The sequence below is a fragment of the Hylobates moloch genome, unplaced genomic scaffold, assembly GCF_009828535.3.
Source record: "Hylobates moloch isolate HMO894 unplaced genomic scaffold, HMol_V3 SCAFFOLD_6, whole genome shotgun sequence".
In the NCBI taxonomy this organism is placed as follows: Eukaryota; Metazoa; Chordata; class Mammalia; order Primates; family Hylobatidae; genus Hylobates; species Hylobates moloch.
In genome coordinates, this window is record NW_026652281.1 from 24941122 (window position 1) to 24963018 (window position 21897).

General features: G+C 35.5%; 1 long non-coding RNA gene across 2 annotated transcripts in view; it reads left to right on the top strand.

Moving 5' to 3' along the window:
• Positions 1 to 4731: 4731 nt before the first annotated feature.
• The window catches only part of LOC131383704 (uncharacterized), a 32127-nt gene continuing 14961 nt past the window's right edge, over positions 4732 to 21897 (top strand). For both annotated transcript variants that reach the window (XR_009213941.1, XR_009213940.1), the window contains exons 1-2: positions 4732 to 4916; positions 20413 to 20570. This is a non-coding gene — a long non-coding RNA (uncharacterized LOC131383704). The remainder of the gene's footprint in view (positions 4917 to 20412; positions 20571 to 21897) is intronic.

The window sequence follows — 21897 nt, forward strand, 5'->3', positions numbered from 1 at the left end:
CTTGCAGCCAAAAGCATTCCTTCTCAACAGAGTCACTTTGTGTGTTGCAACTCTGCAAATGAGACATATAAAAATAGCCTTCTTTAGTATGAGGGAAATGTATGGGGTAATGGTAATCTTCAATATCTTGATAGAGGATCATGTGTGCATTTTTCAAATCTTAGTAAATGTAACACTTAGGATTTGTGCATTTAGTTATGTCTAAATTTTAATTCAAAGAATAGAAGCCATAAACAAGTATTGAATTCTGGTTAATAAAATGCATTATGAAGTTTTTACAGGGAAGTATATAGGTATCTGTAATTTACCTTGGAATGCATCAAAAAAATAAGCTATGGATTGATGGATCGACAGAAGGATTGATAGACATGTAATAAGCAAGTATTCTCTAAAAAAAAGTTAGAGCCAAGTAAGATGTATTTGGGAGTTTACCCTAAAATTAGTTCAACTTTTCTGTCCATTTGACAATGTTCATAATATCCTCATCTTATAAATATATGCACCAGAGCTACAGAAAATGATGCTTCTGAAATTTTTAATTTATGTGAGACTGAGTAGCTCTCTAGCTGGCAGTAGTAGGAAATGGCTTACTACACATCTACACACATCTGAAAGTGTGTAGTAACCATATGGTTACATCTGAGGGTGTGTAGTATCCATAGTACTAATCTATCCAAAATGAAATTCTCAATGGTAATTTCTTTTTGAACTTGATAAAATTAATACTAAATTTTCCTGGAAGAATGAATAGATAACAATCATTATGAATTAAGAAAAAAAGAGTAAAAAGGAAGAATTAATTCAACTGTACGTTAAAACAATAGAAGAGTAACGAGAAGGCATTTACCCTGATTGAAATGTAATATGCTCAATTTTTGGAATTACAGCATATAATATATATTTTAAAACTTTCTGGAAATACTGGGTGACATGTAACTGACATCCTTTTAAAGGCATAACTGAGATATTAAAAAAAAAGTAAGGGAAGTCTCTGAGGCCAAAACCCCAGAGCCCAACTAAGAAACTCTTGCCAATTACTCCCTGTCTGACATAGAACACATTTGACCATGATGGAGTGTGAGAATAGAGACACCAAAAGGAGAAATTATAAAGAATAATTTTTTTAAGTAAGAACTAAATTGGAAAACAAGCATAGCCTTAGGGGCAAGTGTGAAGATAATCATATAAATAAATAATCTCCAAAATGTTGACATTATGGTTTGATCAGGAAAAAGCTATTTTGGATTATAACCCCCACCACATATGTTTATTCATATATTAGATATTATACACGTATACAAAATGCTAACATATTATGTATATTATAAAATCACACCCAGAATGAAAATTTAGGTTGGGTACCGTGGCACATGCCCGTAATCCTAGCATTTTGAGAGGATGAGGCTGAGGCAGGAGGATCATTTGAGCTGAGCAGTTCAAGACTAGCCTGGGAAACATAGTGAAACCCCATGTCTACAAAAAATAAAATAATAAGATAATGAAGAAAGAAATGTAAATTTAAAATTTTAAATAGGAGTTGTCTATATGTGCACACATATGTGTGTGTATGTGGGTGTATTCTAATATGGATTATCCTGAGCACTGCCTGGGATGCTCACACTCTCCTCCCCTACTTTGTTGTTTCTGTTTTTGTTTTTGTTTTTGTTTTTGAGATGGAGCTTCACCCTGTCGCCAAGGCTGGGGTGCAGTGGCACTATCTCGGCTCATTGCAACCTCCACCTCCCAAGTTCAAGTGATTCTCCTGCCTCAGCCTCCAGAGTAGCTGAGATTACAGGCACGTGACACCACACCTGGCTAATTTTTGTATTTTTAGTAGAGACAGGGCTTTGCCATGTTGGCTAGGCTGGTCTCGAACCCCTGACCCCAGGTGATCCACCTGCCTCAGCCTTCCAAAGTGCTGGGATTACAGGCATGAGCCACCGCGCCTGGCCTACTCTCCTCCTCTCCCACTTTAGAAACCCTTGGTCTTTATGAATCTATGTCACGTAAAGTAAGGATGATGTCCACACTTTTTTTTTTTAGAACAACTAGACCTGAAAATCTGTTCTGAATGGAATAATCCCCTTAAGATCTGTATTTGGTTCTTCCCTTACCAAACAGCATCATCACTCCGCTCTCCTTTCTACAATGTAGTGTTGAATAAACTAAGTGCAACAAAACCGCACTAATATGAGTGGAATCAAATAGATCCAGGCAGGCACAATGGCTATGTTTCAGGAGGCTGGATAATTCAGGTTTAAAATACGTGCCTCTGTATGCCAAGATGCAATGAGCATCCCAGCCATTTCTTTCAGCAAATCAAATAGTCTCTCTTTCTCAAAGACGACCATGTTGTGGAGCAAATACATTTAGGACCAGTGTTTCAGGAAGCAAAAGAATGTTTTTCCTAAGTGCCAGAAAACAGGTGATTTAGACATAACCAAACAGCCCAAAGAACCTGGCTGACTCTTCCCTGGCAGAGGAGAGCCACAAACAAGGTAATAACATTTCAATTTCATGAGTCAGATGCTAAAGAATGAAAAGATTTCCTCTTTCTGCTGTGGGTCATTGCGGGGGTGCCTTCAAGAGATATCACCATGGAGTTCACACAGCACAACAAGCACAACAACGGAAACTTGGAATGGCAGCATCGCCTGCTCTCTAAAATGCCAAACCCTTTATGTCAGCTCTTATACACATGCTATTTGCTTAGAGTATTATTTTTTTCCTCCTCATCTCTGAAATTTTGGTAAGTAAATCGTTTCTTTCCCATAAGTTTCTTATCCAACTGCAGAATCTAATGGCCTTATAAGAATAATTGAAGAAATGTAAAGCCTCTCTTTACCAACCAGAGAGCCTTCAATACATGTACCATAAATGTTTGTGGAATCAGACTTTGCTTAATCAACATCTGTTTGAGGCAATAAATGTAAAAGTTATTCATTAGGGTCCAGCTCATCTCCACTATTTGACTTTGAATAAGATTTGCTCCTGCTTAGTCCAAAGGAGAAGTTATATTCACGAATATTTAATTAGTGCCACCTTTTAGAAAAAAAAAAAAAAAACTAAACTAAAAGGAGAGCAAATAGCAGCTGCTTTCTAAAACCTTACTCTTTCTTGCATCCTCAACCTCCAACAAGAATTCTATCCAACCATGCTGCATATACAGATGTTTTAACTTTCCTCCCTGTGGCAACAATTGTAGAGTTTGTCTCACAACTCCAGCCCAACTCTTTTGGAATATACTCCACTGAAAATTAGGACAGGAAAGCTTAGGGCTCCCAGGCACTGGAATAGCTTGGGCTCCTTCCATGACCCAGTCTCTACCAAGTAGACAAACCTACATGTGATTTGGAAGGTGGGAAGCAGAGCCTCGGCTTGTGGAGCACAGCCATGGAAGATATTAATTTCTCTGTTGCAGTAGTAATCAAGGACCCAGGGTCAAGTCCTTAGCGTGGTGCCACACTGGACCCAGTAAGCCTTTCCTGGGGCCAGAAGAGGAGGACTGAGCAGAACACAAGAGAGAAAATATCCAGACTCAAGGTTCCTGACTCACAGCTCAGAAGGAAAAATAAAAACTTGTGGAGGGAGAGACACCCAGATAGCTGAGGCCTGAATTGATAAATAGTAAGGCTAGTGTCCTTGTCTCCTAACCTAGGCAGACAGCAACCCTTTTAGAAAAGTCTCACATTTGTGAAGCATATGAACAGACACTTCTCAAAAGAAAACATTTATGCGGCCAAGAAACAAGAAAAAAAGCTCACATCATCACTGGTCATTAGAGAAATGCAAATCAAAACCACAATGAGATACCATCTCACACCAGTTAGAATACTGATTATTAAAAAGTCAGGAAACAACAGATGTTGGTGAGGATATGGAGAAATAGGAATGCTTTTACACGGTTGGTGGCAGTGTAAATTAGTTCAAGCATTGTGGAAGACAGTGTGGCGATTCCTCAAGGATCTAGAACCAGAAATACCATTTGACCCAGCAATCCCATTACTGGGTATATACCCAAAGGATTATAAATCATTCTATTATAAAGACACTTGCACACGTATGTTTATTGCAGCACTATTTACAATATCAAAGACTTGGAACCAACCCAAATGCCCATCAATGATGGACTGGATAAAGAAAATATGGCACATATACAGCATGGAATACTATGCAGCCATAAAAACGGAATGATATCATGTCCTTTGAAGGGATATGGATGAAGCTGGAAGCCATCATTCTCAGCAAACTAACACAGGAACAGAAAACCAAACACTGCATGTTCTCACTCATAAGTGGGAGATGACCAGTGAGAACATGTGGACACAGGGAGGGGAACACCACACATCGGGGACAGTCGGGGGGTGGGGGCAGGGGGAGGGAGAGCATTAGGACAAATGCCTAATGCATGCAGGGCTTAAAGCCTAGATGATGCATTGATGAGTGCAGCAAACCACCATGGCACATGTATATCTATGTAACAAACCTGCACGTTCAGTACATGTATCCCAGAACTTAAAGTAAAATTAAAATAAAATAAAATAATGTAAAGTAAAATAAAATAAAATAAGAAAAGTCCCACATTTAACGTGATGCTGTATTCAACATGAGAGAGATGGAGTAAGCAATAGCTGAGGGCAGATGGGTGTCAGGACAACAATGCAGGGTTCCACTCCAGAATTATACATAAAGAATAATCAAGAGTTCTTAGTACCCCACCTACAACAACAACTAGAGGGGGCAGAAATATTACAGGAGGTGTGAACAGGAAGATATATGAGGTCAGGAGGAGGTAGCTGCAAAGTTCAGAGCTTTTGCAATTGGAGGCAAAAGCCAATTGCCAACATGTACCACACCTCGGTGGATACCAGCACAGGATGTTCAGGGAACAGGTACACCATGGAACATCACTGCAGGTAACATAGTGACAGACTGATGCCCAAGTCCAAGCCGGACAAGAACAGATGAATAATACATAAGCTGTCCTGTGAAAATAGACCACTCCCGAGCGGTAGAAAAAGGACACAAGGGAGGCATAAAGAAAATACAAAAGACTGAGAATGTATGCAAAAGTAGCTGAGATCGAAATCAGACTACGATTCTAATAATATTTTAATTTCACTGAAAAGACACTGATTGGACTGAAAATACTGGAATTAGAAAAAAAGAATAAGTTGTCTGGTCAAGACAGACTGAGAGAGTAGAGAACAAAATGGAATTATAAAAAATTACAATTAAAGAAAATAGAATTACTTTAAAAAAAAACACACATCAATCGTTATGTGTAAATTTTGACCCTACTCTCACAGATAGAATTTATTAGTGTTTACCATGTGCCAGTCACTGTTCTAATGAAATATAATGAATATTATGTCATCTTGGTGTAGTCTAATTATCTTCATTTCACAGGTAAGGAAACTCAATCTCACAACTATTAAACAACTTGCCCAAGGATGAACAAAATTATCTATATGATAAAGATATGATAAAGTCATATCTATAGCCAAGCAGTTGCACAAATTATCCCCAATGACTAATCAGTCACTTCACATGTTTTCTTTCTTCCTCATCCATTTGATAGATACTACAGAGACAGATAGTAATGACTGCACTTTGCACTGTGGGTAGGAAGGGAAGAAGAAAATGCATCTCCCCAAAGCTGAGATTTTCTTCCCATAACTAGAGTTTGCTTTCCTTGCCTTTTTCTTAAAAATATTTCCAACTTCATGGAAATAAAGACTAAGAACAAAAATCAAGGTGTTTGGACATGGAATAGACAGTTGTTGCTATATATTAGATGTGACCCATGTCCTTTTCTGGGATTCAAATCACTTATTCTGTCATTAATTTACCAAAAAAAAGGACCAGCTGTCAGATATTCTTCATCTCTAAGACTTAAAGAATTATAAAATCAATGGTTACATTATTTTTAAAATTCTAATGTAACAGTTTTAGTGTGGCATAAGATTTAACATAAAAGAACTTGCCTATGGCATTTCCTTGTTCTGCCATCCCTTGGGACTAAGCCTGGATGCATTGTTTTGCAATGTTCAAAATTGCGGTCCTCCTTTGCTCACAGCACTTGTAACAGACCAAACAGGCTTATAGTATTCTGGACACGCTATGCCCAGCCCTGTCATCCAGATTCCACTCTCTTTCTCTTTGCCCATCAGGCCATCCCGGAAGCTGAGGAGGAGGGTGTGGGTGCCAGCTGTCAGTTCTGAGTTGGAGAGCTGGAGCCAACCCAGGCCCAACTGGGAGCCCAGAAACCGAGCTTCCCCAGCCAAGCAGTGCCTGCTTATTTTGCTGCGAGCTTGCAGGGTGCAGTCACTGAACATGTTCTGGATGGTTGTCTTCATAACTCGTGCTGTCATGGTCAGACTGCTGAGCTGGGAACTTTTCCCAGAAGATCAGCAGCATATTTCACTCCAGCTTATGTGCTTCTTTCTGCATCTATTTTTGTATTCAAAACACAGCAGTTCTTAGCATGTCCTGTTTGCTTTTGTATACACCCATTATGGAGCCCAAAATATAATAAGCACTCGCTAAATACTTACTGAATAAATGAATGAATAAATGATAGAATTAATCAGGAACTCAAGGATAACCATGTAAAAATAGATTTAATTTAAAAGCAAGCTTTTTAGCTAGGCCCAGTGGCTCACGCCTGTAATCTCTACCATTTGGGAGGCCAAGACAGGAAGACCACTTGAGCCCAAGAGCTAGAGACCTGAGCAACATAATGGGACTCCAATTCTACAAAAAAAAAATAAAATAAATTAGCTGGACATTTTGACACGTGCCTGTATTCCCAGCTACCCATGAGGCTGAGATGGAAGAATTGTCAGAGCTGGGAAGATCAAGGCAGCAGTGAGCCATGACCACACCACTGCACTCCAGCCTGGTGACAGAGCAAGACTCTGTCTCAAAAAATAATAATAAAGCCAGGCACGGTGGCTCACGCCTGTAATCCCAGTACTTTCGGAGGCTGAGGCTGGTAGATCGCTTGAGGTCAGGAGTTCAAGACCAGCCTGGCCAATTTGGTGAAACCCCGTCTCTACTATAAATACAAAAATTAGCCGGGTGTGGTGGTGGACACCTGTAATCCCCGCTACTTGGGAGGCTGAGGCAGGAGAATCGCTTAAACCCAGGAAGCAGAGGTTGCAGTGAGCCGAGATTGCACCATTGCACTCCAGCCTGGGCATTGCAGTAAGACTCCATCTCAAAAATAATAATAATAATAGTAATCACGTTTTTAAAGCAGCTTATCTTGAATCTGGCATTGCTGTCCAGATACCAGGGTTCCCAGTGTGGATTCCTGGTGCTTCTCTAACTTTAACATGCATAAGAATCACCTAAAGATCTTGTTGTAATGCAGGTTTTGATTCTTTAGGTCTATGATTGGGCTTGAGTTTCTGCATGTCTGAAAAGCCCCCAGGTGATGCTCTTTACTCAGACAACATTTTCAGTAGCAATGTCCTAATCAATTAATTGGTCCCACCGTCATTAGAATCTTAGTAAACTTCTGCGGTCAGGCAAACTTATCCATGGTTAATAAAACAACATGCATGTTTTATATAATAATAAGCAAGAAATAAACAGAAAATCAGGATTTCATCAGGAAAGGAATAAATTTGGCTGATATAAAGGACAGGACAATTTCTCTAGTAATTTAAAAGGAGGGTTTACATGAAAAGTTTTCTCACTCCTATACCTCAGAATGAATTTCAAAACTTTCTATAAAATGAATGCAGTGTTGCCACTTTTGAGTCATGGCTTAAATTCACTCAAGATTGTGAATTTAAGATTCACTGCATTCACTTCATAGGAAGTGGATTTAAATTCATTCAAATCTTCAGTTATAAAATGTATTCAAACCAAGGTGTAGTTCTTCCAAACTGCTTCACTAACTTCACTCTCATGAGAAATGGAAAAAAAAAAAATAGTGAAAACCTGATCATTAGCTCACTTGACAGTTAATTTTATGTGGCAACTTGACTGGGCCACCAGATGCTCAGATATCTGATTGAACATTATCTCTGGATGTGTCTGTAAAGATGTTTCTGGAAAAGATTGGCATTTTAGTTGATGGACTGAGTAAGGGAGATAGCCACTCCCCAGTGTGGGTGGCATCATTCAATCCGCTGAGGGCCTAAATAGAACAAAAAGGCGGAGAAAAGTTGTATTTGCCCTCTCCCTCTGCCTTATTGCTTGAGCTGGAACATCAATCTTCCGTCCTCAGTGCCCCTGGTTCTCAGGTTTTCAGATTCAGACTTGGAATCTACACCATTGGCTCTCCATCTCTCAAGCCTTCAGGCTACAACACTGGCCTTCCTGGATCTCCAGCTTACAGACACCACATGATGGGGCTTATCAGGCTCCATAATCGTGTGCCTATACTTTATCATAAATCTCTTTCCAGATTATATATATAAAACATAGAATATATATATATACCAATAACATATACACATACACACACACACTGATTATCTGGAGGACCCTGATTAATATACCAGAAGAGTTTTTAAATGCCGACATTTGTTGTTGATAAGATGGAGAAAATAGAGAGTAAAATGGAACTTAAATTAACAGAGTAAATTACAGATGAAGTAGATTGTAGTTTTCCAGAAACCGAAGCCTTTGGAGATAGAATGGAAAGAGACAAGATATTCCTCTGAGTAATGCAAAGCATGATTTTGGAGGAAAATACTCATTTATTTACAGTGGCTTTAGGTCACAGATTGATATGTAGTGGCTTCTACAAATTAAATAATTACAAGAAAATCTCTCCCTTAAAATTTATGTTTTAGAAGCAAATATTTTAAATAGTGGTCATGTTTAACCTGGGGGTTAATATGCAAGCTAAAATCATGATAGGACCTCACTAATAAATATATAACCTAAAATGCAGAGAACTGAGTTGCTCATACTCCCAAGTTTGTAACACAGTCATCAATTATTCATATAAGTCTCCTCTTTTGCTTTTATTTTTCTTCCTTTTGCCTCAATCTGCACTGCCAACCTCTTCCTAGACCTGTAGGAAATAACTGTGTTGTGTTTCGCATTTTTCCTGGATATGGTACTATTTTGTTGTGTGTTTAAGTTTTAAATTTGCTCAAGTAAATTATGTTACAGAACTTGTTACCTTACTTTTTCCTCTGAACATTGTGTTTGAAAGATTCATCCACATAACTCTATTTCTAATAGATATAGAATTGTGTTTCCTCTGTGAGCATCCCCAATATTTTTCACCCATCTGGTTCCCTAGATACAGTTGCATAGGTTGTCTACAATGCCCTGTTGTACAAATAATGCTTAATCAAATACACATGCCTCCTTAAGGACCAGAACACAAATTCCACAGGATGAGCAGGAGACCTGTGTATACTAAACTAAACTAAAATAACAAAACTAAATATCTCCAGATTCCTGTCCAAATTAGCCCTTTGAGTCTGTAGTCTCTGCTTCACATGTTTCTGTATTGGTTCCCTATTTTTTTCTAAGGTTTTGTGGGTTTGGGGGGATTTTTTGTATTCTAGTTATCAATCTCTTCTCAGTTTTTGACTTCTCAAATAATTCCTCCTCACCAGGCATGCTTGCTCAGGCCTATGATCCCAGCACTTTGGGAAGCCAAGGCAAAGGTAGGAGAATTTCTTGAGGCCAAAAGTTCAAGGCCAGCTTCAGCAACAAAGCGAGACCCTGTCTCTATTTTTTAAATAAGAATAATTTCTCTCAATCTGTTCCTTGTTGGTTGACTTTATTAATGGTGTCCTTTATTAAACAGAAGTGTATAATTTTTTATGTAGTCAAGCTCATTTTTTTTAGTTTTTTTTGTTTTGGTTCATTGTAACCTCTGCCTCCCAGGTTCAAGTGATTCTCCTGCTTCAGCTTCCCAAGTAGCTAGGATTACAGGCACATGCCACCACACCTAGATAACTTTTGTATTTTTAGTAGAGACGGAGTTTCGCCACATTGGCCAAGCTGGTCTCAAACTCCTGACCTCAGGTGATCCACCCACCTCAGCCACCCAAAGTGCTGGGATTACAGGTGTGAGCCACTGCACCCAGACAAGTTCATTGTTTTCTATCTTATGACATACCTTTGGGATTTTATATATTAAGTCTTCTGCAATTCAAAATTACAAAGGTGTTTTCTGATGTATTTTTCTTCACTTCATAGTTTTACCTTTCATACGTAAGCCTGTAGTCAATTTAAATTATAAATTTGAAAACTAACTTTTTTTCTGTGTAGTGGCCAGTTTTCCCAATATCAATTGATTAAAAAACAATCCTTTTCCATTAGGCCCCCTTATATCAAATATCAGGTTCCCATGTAATCATGGGCTTGTTTTAGAGCATTTAATTCTGTTACATTTCTATGGCCTTGTAGTAGCCTTCAATTTCTGAATTGACTGACATTTTTCTGAGATAAATCCAACTACATCATAACTATTTTTACTTTCTGGATTCAGCTTGCTAACATTGGGGTAAGAATTTTTACATCTATATTCGTAAGTGAGAGCCATACAAAAGCAGTCTTTCTGGAACTATTGGGAGCAGTTATTATCCCCCTAATTTTTCCCAGGCTATAGAATACAGACTTTGTAGCAGAAATAGATTCCTTGATTTCAGGGGGAAAGTAGGCCATTCGCTGACCATAGAAGATGAATCAGGATTGGTTTAATCTCAGTCACAGGAATTCCACACTCTTCTGCCGGTGATTGCTCTGGGAATCTGCATGTGACCTAGTTCTGGCCAAGGACATGTGTTCTGGAGCTTCCCTTCCTTAATATATAAATAACTGCACTTGGGAAAGCCCTACCCCGGCCTTTTCCTTTCCCAAAAACTCTAGTTTGAGATTGTGAGGCTCTAAGTCACAATACGCAGTATCAACCATTATGATAAAAAGGCAAAAATAAAAAAGATAGAGAAAAAATGGTTAAAAAGAAACTAGGTTTCTGATAGTATCATTAAACAAGTAAATCAATTCTATCAACTTTAAGCACTATTGTTTTTATGTGTAAGAAAAGTAATCAGTATTTGTTTAAGCATGGCTAAGTTTTTTTGTGATTTGAAGCTGAATTCATCCTAAATTATACACTTCTGTCTTATAGTAGGTTTCCCCAGAAATAGACCCTAAGGTAAAGATTCAAGAGTAAAAATCCTATGTAAATATTAACAAAGTGCAAAGATATATGAAACAGATAATGTATCAAGATCTAATTGGGTTTCTTCTAGTAATATAAGGCTGATTTAACATTTGAAAATCAATGTAATTCACTCCATCAAAGATTAAATTAGAAAAATCATATAATCATCTCAGTAGATGCAAAATGATTTTATTATATTAATCATTTATTCATGATAAAAATTGCTATCATACTAGAAATATATGGGAACAGCTTATTGTGTAAAAGTATCTGAATCCTGTTGCAAACATCATGGTGAATGGTAAAATATTGAAAGCTTTACCTCTGAGAATGAGGACAAGATATGGATATCTACTTTCACCACTTCTCATCATCAGAGTCCTAGCTATTGCAATAAGGCAAGGCAAGACAAAAATAAGAAAAAGATTGGAGGAAAAACTAAAATGATCATTTTTTCCAGATGACATGATATTTAGGTATGTAAAAAAAAGTCCCAAAGTACCTACAAATTAATATTACAATTGATACATAAATTCAGAGCAATTACAATATACCAAATCTGTTTTATGTCTATATACTAGCAACAAACAAAACTTAAATTTAAAGAAATTTTATAATAACATTAAAAAAACTAACAGCTTGGAAAAAAATCTGACAAAATTAAAAAGTCTACAAAATATTACTTAGAGAAATACAGAAGCCCTAATTAAATAACAAGATGTAATACGTTCATGAGTTATGAATCAATATGCAAAGATGTTCATTTTCATGGTTGAGCTATAGAGTCAATGAAATTCCAAACAAAATCCCAGCAAGAGTGTTTGTGGAAACTGGCTAATTTAAATGATATACAGAAATAAAAATGATTGTTATAGCTAAGACCTCTTGAAGAAAAACACACTGGATCACAGACACACCCAGAATAATCAGAGAGAAAAACATATTGGGAAACTTCCACTAATGGATATAAAACTACATTAATCAAGGCAGTGATGTATTGATGTAAAAATAGACAAACCAATGTAACAGAATACAGTCCAGAGCAAGATGGTAGAATAGGAAGCCCCAGACCCTCCTTTCCCCCAGGGAGACACTGGCTCAAAAAGAGTACACAGACTATACCCCTTTGTGAGAAACACAGAAAAAAGTTAAGAGGTTACTGCACCAGAGGAGAGCATGAAACCAACCACAGTGAAACCAGCAGGGAAATCTGTGGCACTGACTCACCATTCCAGAACTCCAACAGATCAATAAGAAAAAGACAAATGACCTAATTAAAAATGACTGAAAGATTTGAACAGACATTTTAGAAAAGAATATTAAAATTAAAAATTGCAATAAACAGGCAAAATGTTACTCAACCTTATAAGTAATTAGAGAAATGCAAATTAAAAATCACAATTTGATACCATTACACACTGAATGAAACAGCTAGAATGAAGACTGACATCAACATCAGGTATTCCTGTGAATCAACAGAAGCTCACATATACTGCTGGTAAAAGTATAAATTGATACAAATAGTTGGAAAACTATTGGTCATATGTAAAGTTGACCATACATATACCTGATAGCCCAGCAATTTTGTTCTCTGTAATTTACATAGGAAAAATTTATACCTATGTGCACCAAAGGTCATATACACACACAAAAAAGAATTTTCATGGCAACATTATTCACGATGGTTAAGATTTGGAAGCAAATCAAATGTCCATAAAGAGTAAAATGAATAAATAAATTGCAGTTTATACAATAGGATACCAGGTAGCAATAAAGATGAACAAATTATCGCTACATGCACCACCATAGATGAATCCCATATATATGATGTTGAGTTATAATAGCAAGATACAAAAGAATGATTTCTATATGGTTCCATTTTTATAAAATTTGGAAACCGGCAAAACTAATCTATGGTTCTTAAACTCAAGGCAACGACTACATTTAGAGAGATAGAGGGAATAGTCAAGAGAGGAGACACAAAGGGAATTTCTGAGGTCTGCTCCTATCCTACTTAATCTGAGTGGTGCTTACATGGGCAGGTACATTTTGTGTTAAGTCACCAAGATATAAACATAATTTGTGCATTTTCCTGTAAGTATGTTCAGAGAAAGACATATAGTAAAAATTGTCCCTGTTTCTGCTAACTCCCTTCTACTCACCATTTTTACCACCCAACCCAGGGTAAAACTTTTTCTTTTTAATTTGACTCCCTCTATATTTTGTTGTTTTGTGTTTTTTAATTAAATCTTTATTTTGATATGATTATAGATTAATATGCAATTGTAAGAAATAATACAGAGAATTTCTACATATCCTTTACCCAGAAATTCTACGTATCCTTTACCCAGTTTCCTACAATGGTAACATTTTGTAAAACTATAGAACAATATCACAACCAGAATGTTGACTTAGATACAGTCAAGATTTCAAAAAGAAAGAAAAAGAAAAAGATTTTCATCACCACAAGTATCTCTCATGTTATTTATAGCCACAACTGCTTCCCTCCTGCCCCCACCCATGTGGCCAACCTCTGGCAACAACTAACCTCTTTTTTTTTGTTTCTATAATTTTGTCATTTCAAAAATATTATATAAATGTAATCATAAAGTATATAACCTATTGAGATTGAGTTTGTCTTAACTCAGCATAATTAGCCAGAGATTCTTCAAGGTTGCTGCATGTATCAGTAGTTCCTTCCTATTTATTGCAGAGTAGTATTTCATTGTTTGGATGTACCACTGTTTGTTTAACCATTCACCTGTTGTTTCCAGTTTGGGGCTATTATAAACTACTACTGTAAACATTCATGTACATGTTTGTGTGGAACACAGGTCTTCCTTTCTCTAGTTTTAACTTCCAAGAGTGTAATTGCTATTTTATGGTACAAGCATGTTTAGATTAAAAAAAAAACTGTGAAACTATTTCCTAGAGTGCCTGTGCCATATTACATTCCCATCTGCAATGTATGAGGGATCCAGTTTCTCTGTATTCTCTGTTGCCATGGTGTTTTTTATTTTAGCCATTCTTATAGGTGTGTAGTGATATATCATTATGGTTGTAATTTAGGTTCTCTTGTTGTCCACTGATGTTGAACATCTTTTCATTTATTTATTTACCACCTATGTATCTTTGGTAAAACATGTCTTCATGCCTTTTATCTATGTGCTAATTCGACTGTTTGCTTTTTTACCATTGAATTTTGAGAATTATTACTATATCTTAGATACAAGTCCTTTGTTGGATACATGGTTTGCTAGTCCTTTTACAGTAACATGAGTTTTCTACCATTCTGTAACTTGTCTTTTTATTTTCAACAGAGCCATCCACAGAACAAAAGATTTTAATTTTTATAAAGTCTGATTTATCAATTTTTCCTTTTATAGATTGTGCTTTGGTGTCAAGCCTAAGAACGTTTGCCTAGGCCGAGATTCTGAAGTTTTTCTCACATTTTCTTCTGAGAGTTTTATAGTTTTATGTTTTATATTTTAGTCTGTGGTTCATTTTAACTTTTTGGCTATGGATGTTCCATTGTTCCAGCATCATTTTTTGAACATTCTACCTTAACTCTATTAAATTGCGTTTGCACTTTTGTAAAAAATCAGTTGGGCATGTTTGTGTGGACATATTTCTTGGATTCTCTATGTTCTGTTCCAATGATCTATTTGTCCCTCTGCAAATACCACACAGTACAGATTACTATAACTATATAATAATGCTTGAAATTGGGAAGATGATTTTCCTCATGTTATTCTGCTTTTTCACAACTGTTCCAGCTCTTGCAGTTCCTTTTTCTTTTCAAATAAATTTCAGAATTATCTTGTCTATATCTACAAAAACTCTTGCTGAGATTTTGATAGCATTTGCATTAAACCTTAATCAATTTGAGTATGCTTTTCTGCACTGAATTACATGACCATGTGATTTTTCTTTTTTAACCTCTTAATGTGGTATATTACATGGATATATTTTCAAATACTGAACCAGCCTTGCATCCCTGAAACAGACCCAACTTGGTCATAGTGTATAATTCTTTATTTTGCTGAATTATTTTAAGTCTTTTTACATCTACATTCATGAGAGATATTGCTCTGTAGTGCTTTTGGTTTTTGTTTTGTTTTGTTTTTGTTATCTGTCTGGTTTTTGTACATGGGTAACAGTAGCTTCATAATATTAGTTGTGAAATGTTTCTACCTATGCTATTTTCTGAAGCAGATTATGTAGAATTGATTTTAATTAGTGTTTTAACACTGGGTAAGATTCTCCAGGGAAATCACGTAGTTTTAGTGATTTATTTTTTGGGAGTTTACAATTATGAATTCAACTTCCTTAAGAATTTCAGCAGAACTACTGAAATTGTCTTTTTCTTTTTGGGAGAGCTGTGGTCACTGGTATTTTTCAAGGAAGTGATTCATTTCATCAAATTTATGTGTGTAGTGTTATTAATAATATTTCATTATTAGCTTTTTGATGTCTGTGAGGTCTGTAGTGACATCTCTTCTTTTATTCCAAATGATGATCATGTCTACTCTCTTTTTTTGTCAGTGTGATGGTAAGTTTTATGTGTCAACTTGGGTGGGCCATGGTACCCAGATATTTGGTCAAACATTATTGTGGGTATTTCTGGGAAGGTGATTTGGGATGAGATTAACATTTAATTTAATTTTTTTCCAAATTTTGGATTCAGTGGGTACATGTAAAGTTTTGTTATATGGGTATATTGCATAATGTTGAGATTTGGGGTATAGATGGTCCCATCCCGCAGTTAGTGAGCATAGTACCCAATAGGTAATATTTCAGCACAAACCCTCTCCCACCTCTCCCCTCTAGAATTCCCCAGTGTCTATTATTCCCATCTTTGTATTCATGTGTATTAAATGTTTTGGGCTCCCATTTATAGGTAAGAACATGTAGTATTTGGTTTTCTGTTCCTATGTTAATTTCCTTAGGATAATGGCCTCCAGTTACATCCATGTTGTCGCAAAGAATATGATTTTATTTTTTTATTCCATGGTATTTCTGTACCACATTTTCTCTGTCCATTCCACTACAGATGAACACCTAGGTTGATAATATGTATGTGCTTTCCTGAATTGTGTGGCAATAAACATACAAGTCCATGTGTCTTTTTGGTATAATGATTTATTTTCCTTTGGATATATACCCAGTAATGGAATTGCTGGAATAAATAGTAGTTCTGTTTTAAGTTCTTTGAGAAATCCCCAAACTGCTTTCCGCAGTTTCTGAACTAATTTGCATTCCTCTTCTCTGTGCTGATATTCTTTGACTTTTTAATAATAGCCATTCTGACTCACGTGAGGTGGTCTCTCCTTGTGGTTTCGATTTGCATTTCTCTAATGATTAGTGATGTTGAGAATTTTTTCATATGTTTCTTGACCACTTGTACATCTTCTTTTGAGAAGTGTCTGTTCATGTCCTTTGCCCATTTTTAATTGGTTTTGTTTTGTTTGTTTTGGGTTTTTTTTTTTTAATTTATTTAAGTTCCTTGTAGATTCTGGATATTAGAACTTGGTCAGAGGAACAGTTTGTGAATATTTTCTTCCATTCTGTAGGGGTTTACTCTATTGATAATTTATTTTACTGGGCAGAAATTCTTAAGTCTGATTCGGTCCTACTTGTCAACTTTTGTTTTTGTTGCAGTTGCTTTCAGGGACTCAGTCATAATTTCTTTGCCAAATCTGATACTGAAAAGTGTGTTTCCCAGGCTTTCTCCTAGGATTTTTATAGTTTGATATCTTACACTTAAATCTTTAATCCACCTGGAGTCAATTTTTGTATGGGATGAAATGTAGTGGTCTAGTTTCTTTCTTCTGCATGTGGCTAGCCAGGTATTCCAGCACCATTTATTGAATAGGGAATCCTTTTTCCAATACTTATTTTTGTCAACTTTGTCAAAGATTAGCTGGCTATAGTTGCGCAGCTTTATTTCTGAATTCTCTAACCTATTCCATTGGTCTATGTGTCTGTTTTTGTACCACGACAATGCTATTTTGGTTACCGTAGTCTTATAGTATAATCTGAAGTTGGGTAATGTGATGTCTCTGGCTTTATTCTTTTTGCTCAAGAGTACTTTGGCTATTCGGTCTCTTTTTTTGTTCCACATGAATTCTAGAATACTTTTTTCTACTGTGAAAAATGGCATGGTATTTTGATAGGGATAGCATTGAATCTACACATTGCTTAAGTAGTATGGCCATTTTAACAATATTTACTCTTCTAATCCATAAGCGTGGAATATTTTTCCATTTATTTGTGTCAGATTGATTTCTTTCAGCAGTATTTCACAGCTCTCCTTGTAAAGATATTTCACCTCCTTAGTTAGATGTATTCCTAAGTATTTTGTTTTAGGTGACATTATTGTAAGTGGGATTGTGTTCTTGATTTGGCTCTCAGCTAGAATGTTATTGGTGTATAGAAATGCTACTGGGTTTTGTACATTAATTTTGTATCTTGAAACTTTATTGAAATCATTTTCCAGCCCCAGGAGCCTTTTGTCAGAGTTGTTAGGGTTTTCTAGGCGTACAATCATGTTTTCAGCAAATAGAGATAATCTAACTTCTTTTCCTATTTGGATGCCATTTATTTCTTTCTCTTGCCTGATTGCTTTTGCTAGAACTTCTAGTACTCTGTTTAATAGGAGAGAGTGGGCATTCTTCTTTTGTTCCAGTTCCCAAGGAGAATGCTTCCAGTTTTTGCCATTTCACTATGATGTTGCTGTGGGTTTGTCATAGATGGCTCTTATTGTTTTGTATTCCTTCTCTGCCTAGCCTATTGAGGATTTTTATCATGAAGTGATGTTAGATTTTATCAAAGGCTTTTTCCACATCTATTGAAATCGTCATACGTTTTTTGTTTCTGATTCTGTTGATGTGGTGAATCACATTTATTGATTTGCATATATTGAACCAACCTTGCATTCCAAGAATAAAGTCTATTTGATTGTGGCGAATTAACTTTTTGATGTGCTGTTGGATTCAGCTGGTTAGTTTTTTGTTTTGTTTTGTTTTGTTTTGTTTGAGGATTTTTGTGTCGTGTTCATCAAGCATATTGGCCTGAAGTTTTCTTTTTCTGTTGTGTCTCTGTTAGATTTTGATATCAGGATGATGCTGGCTTCATAGAATGAGTTAGAAAGGAGCCCTTCCTCCTTGATTTTTTGGAATAGTTTCAGTAGGGTTGGTACCAGTTTTTTTTTTGTTTGTTTGTTTGTTTTTTTGTACATCTGGTATAATTTGGCTGTATATTCATCTGGTCCAGGACTCTTTTAGTTGGTAGGTTTTTTATTACTAATTCAATTTCAGAGCTTAGAGATTAACATTTTAAATTAGTGGGCTTTGAGTAAAGCAGATTGCCCTCTAGAATGTGAATGGGCCTCATCCAATCAGTAGAAGACCTGAATAGAACAAAAGACTGATCTATCCTGAGCAAGAGAGAATTCTGCCAGTAGATGGCCTTCAGACTTGAACTGCAACATCAGCTCTTTCCTGGGTCTCTAGCCTGCCATCCTACCCTGCAGATTTTGAAGTTGCAAGCCTTAATGATGACATGAGCCAATTCTCACAAGAGAAATAAAACCTCTCTCTCTTTCTCTATTTATATTTTATGTCTTCACATTCTATTGGTTCTGTTTGTCTGAAGAACCCAGACAAAGTTGGTCTTGCTAGAAGTGTATCATTTTTACTGACTTTTTCAAAGAAATATGTCTTATTTTATTAATTTTCTTTATTGTTTTTCTGGTTTCAACTTCATTGATTTCTTCTCTTAGGTTTATTTATTCCTTCCTTCTGTTTCCTTTGGGGTTATTTTGCTCTTGTTTTTCTAGAGTTTTCATGTGAGAGCTTAGATTATTGATTTGAAACTCTCCTCTTTTCTGAAGTATGCATTTAGTACTGTAAGTTTTTTTCTCAGCACTGATTTACCTATATTCCACAAATTTTGATAGGTTTAATTTTATTTTCATTCAGCTCAGTGTATGTGTTTATTTCTTTGAGACTTCCTCTTTGACCCATGGATTATCTAGAAACATCTCATTTAGTTTATAAGTGTTTGGAGATCCTTCTGCTATCTTTCTGGCATTTATTTCTGCTTTAATTCCATGGTAGTTAGAGGACATTGTCTGTATAATTTCAATTCTTTCCAAATTTAGTTCAAATTTTTTAATGTCCCAGGATATAGTTTATCTTAGTATATGTTCTGTGGGCACTTGAGAAAATGTGGATTCTGATATTGTTAGGTGGAGTGTTCTATAAACATTGATCAGATACAATTGATAAATACGGATTTTTTTAGCTATTCTATATTCTCTCTGACTTCTGTCTAGTTGTTCTATCATTGTTGACAGAGTAGCATTAAAGTCTCTAACAGTAATTGTGTACATTTCTCCTTTCAGTTCTATTAGTTTTAATTCACATATTTTGCAGCTCTTTTGTTCGGTGCATTCACATTTAGGATTGCCACATCTCCATGGTGAAATGACATTTCTATCATTACATGACACTGTCTCTCATAATTTTCTTTGCTGTCAAGTCTACTTTATCTGATATTAATATAGACACATCTGCTTTCCTTCAATTGATCTTCATATCGTATATCTTTTTCTATCCTTTTGCCTTCACCATGACTATATTATATTTGAAGTGAGTTTCTTTATGGACAGCTTAGAATGGGGTGAGATTTTTTAACCCACACTTTCAATCTCTTTCAATTTATGTATTTAAAGCATTTGCATTTAATGTAATTATTGCTATATTATGACTTACATCTGTCATTTTAATTTTTTTGTTTTCTGTTTTTTCTGTTCTTCATTTCTCTGGGTTTTTTCCCCTGCTTTCTTGAAAATTACTTGGATAATTTTAAGAATTCCATTTCATTTAGCTACAGCATTTTGAATGTATCAACTTTGTATAACCTTTCTAGTGGTTATTCCACTACACTAGAACATATATATACCAGACTCTACTGGTATTGTCATTTCACCAGGTCAAGTGAAATACAGAAACCTTACCTCACTCACCCTCCCCCATTTATTATATAATTATCTTAAGTGTTTCTTTTACATATATTTAGAACCACACGAAACTGTTACATAATTTTTGCTTCAATCATCAAGCATACTTGAGCAAATTCAAAAAGAGAAAGAATGCTTATTGTTTTTAAGCATATTTTTGCTGATCATATTCTTTTTATCTTCCTGATGTTCCAGAGTTCCTTTTTTTATTGTTTCCTTTCTCCTTTCCTTTCAGAACTCCAATGACATGAATATTAAGTCTTTTGTATGAGTCCTCCCAATTTGTTCTCCTTTTTCAAGATAGCTATAGCTATTCAGAGTTTCCTGTAATGTCACACGAATTTTAAGACAGGCCAGTCTACTTCTGGGAGAAAAACAAAACAAAAATACCAGGTAAGATTTTTATAAGTATAATATTCAATCTGTAGATCAGTTGGGGAACGCTGCCATTACAACAATATTAAGTCCATATACATGGGGACATGGGACGTTTTTCCACTTAAATACATTTTATTTTTGTTTTTACAATAATATTTGTAGTTTGTAGTGCACAAGTCTTGCATGTTTGTCTTTATATCTTAAATCTTAAGCATCCATATGATTCTTTATTTGTAAATTTTAAATAACCTTCGACTATTAGCAATTAGAAATAGTCTTTAGCATGCTAACTTTTCTGCAACCCCTTCTCTCCTTCCTCTCTAACTTTGCTTCTTGTGTCATTTCCACATCATTAGAGTAAATACGTATATATACTGTGTTGTTATTCTAATCACCACATTTGTTTTAGTCCCAGTTCTGTGGTTGAATAAGTGTAACACACACAGAAGGCATTTTTCAATTGGATGAAGTCTATTTTTTTTTTCAGAACCGTATTCCTTGGATTTTTGGAAGTTATCATCTAGGTTTATAAGTGAAATAGGCTTATAATTTTATTTCTTGTATTTTCATTTGGATTTGTAACCAAGGTTATAGTAGCTTATAAATGAGTTGGATGGCTTTCTTTTGCATATTTTCTATAATTATCTGCATAATATGGAGATATTCTATTACTTAATTTTTTGGTAAAATTCTTCTATTATCTATGAGATTTTCCAGGGGAAAGTCTTTGATCTCTATTGCTGTTTGTTTTTTTTTTTTTTTAATGATTACTGGTCTATTTATTTTCTTTCTTTTTCCTCATATCAATTTTGGCCTTTTCAGAAATCGCCCATTTCATCTATGCTTTGAACTATCTGCACATATTTTTTATAATATTTTTCTTATTTTAAACCCTGTGCTATCTGTAATTATTTGGCAATTTTTTCTGTACTTCGCAATTTTTTCTGTACTTTATTTTTTTCTCTCTCTCTTACTGTCTAATCTAGATCAGTCTCAGTAGAGGTTTGTCTCTCATAAATTTTTTCAAACCAGTTCTTAATTTTGTTCTCTACTAAAGGCCTTTAGATATAGATTAATAACGCTAATGTTCTCCAGACATTTTGGTTATAAACATTTTTTCTGTAGATATAAGTTCAAAATATAATAAAGCAAATCAATTTTTTTTTACATGTAGATAGTGCTCAATACCAATGGGGTTTCTTTCTTATTATGACCAGTATTTTCATTTGTCTGGCCCTCTTATACATATTTATTACCTAAATCATGTCATTGTTATCACCGTTATTATGATGGACAAATCATTAGAACCTCAAAGTGTCTGAGTTGCCCATGCAACAGCTAT